The sequence below is a fragment of the Apium graveolens genome, unplaced genomic scaffold (genome assembly GCF_009905375.1).
Source record: "Apium graveolens cultivar Ventura unplaced genomic scaffold, ASM990537v1 ctg5840, whole genome shotgun sequence".
Lineage (NCBI taxonomy): Eukaryota > Viridiplantae > Streptophyta > Magnoliopsida > Apiales > Apiaceae > Apium > Apium graveolens.
The window spans coordinates 58,680-59,914 of NW_027419120.1; the positions used below are offsets into that span (position 1 = coordinate 58,680).

The 1,235-nt window shown below is 41.1% G+C and overlaps 1 non-coding gene across 1 annotated transcript; it reads left to right on the plus strand.

Annotated features, from left to right (window-relative positions):
* The first annotated feature begins 581 nt into the window (after nucleotides 1-581).
* Nucleotides 582-685, plus strand: LOC141702884 (small nucleolar RNA R71). The gene has a single exon (XR_012567284.1). It is a non-coding gene; the product is annotated as a small nucleolar RNA R71 (small nucleolar RNA).
* Nucleotides 686-1,235: the final 550 nt, after the last annotated feature.

A 1,235-nucleotide genomic window follows, 5' to 3' on the forward strand; every position in this document is an offset into this window, starting at 1 on the left:
GATATTGCTGTTACATCCCCTGTGGCTGAAATTGATGCCTTGGTGCAAACTATTGTTGAAAACCAGGAGGACTGAATTGCTTATTTCCAAACTGCTGGTATGGTTGTTGTGGCTATTGCATACCACCCTGATTATTACACCAGCTGAAGTTAGGATGGTTGCGGTTGTTAGGATAATAAGTAGCAGGAATAGGTTGATGCGACCACTGAAAGTTGCTCACAAACTGAGTTGATTCACTAGATATGGCACATTGATCCGTCGCATGCGAACATGCACAAAGCTCACAAACACTAGTTATTTGATGAACACCATAGTTGGTTAGAGAATCGACCTTCATAGTCAACGCTTTTAGCTGAGCAGCAATAGCCGTAGTTGTATCCACCTCCAGAATTCCTACTACCTTGCCTTGTGGTGGTCTCTGAGTTAGATTATGATATTTATTCACAACCATCATCTCAATTAGCTTATAAGCTTCGTCATAGCTCTTAGCTCATAAAGCTCCACCTGATGTTGCATCGAGCATAGGTCTTGACTGTGTTCCCAAACCATTATAAAAGCAATTTATCACCATCCAGTCAGGCATTCTATGATGAGGACACTTCCGAAGCATCTCCTTATAGCGCTCCCAAGCTTCACATAAATATTCACCTGATGATGTGCGAATCGAGTAAGAGCATTCCTGATTGCAGCTGTCTTTGCCATAGGGAAGAATTATGTAAGGAATTTATGAGCAAGATCATCCCAAGTCGCAATAGAACCAGCTGGTAGAGAGTGTAACTAGCTTTTAGCTTTATCCTTTAGAGAGAATGTGAAAGGTCTCAGTTTCACAGCATATTCAGAAACATTATTGAACTTGAAGGTGTCGTAGATCTCGATGAAATCCCTAATGTGCATATTGGGATCTTCCGTTGGAGCACCCCCAAACTGGACTAAATTCTGCACCATCTGAATTGTGTCAGGCTTGATCTCAAATGTATTAGCTGCGATAGCTGGCCTGACAATGCTAGATTGAATGTCATTGATCTTTGGTTGAGAATAATCCATCAACGCTTTCGTTGCTGCTGCTGGTTCTCCCATTGTAATGATCACTTCTTCTTCGACTTGTTTAACTTCTTTAAGAACTTCTTCTTCCAATTCTTCAACTTCCTTATCTTTTTCAATTGTTTCTTTGCGAGACTGAGAATGTGTTCGCATACACGTTCTCTAGAGTACCTGAAACACAACAAAGTAATCGT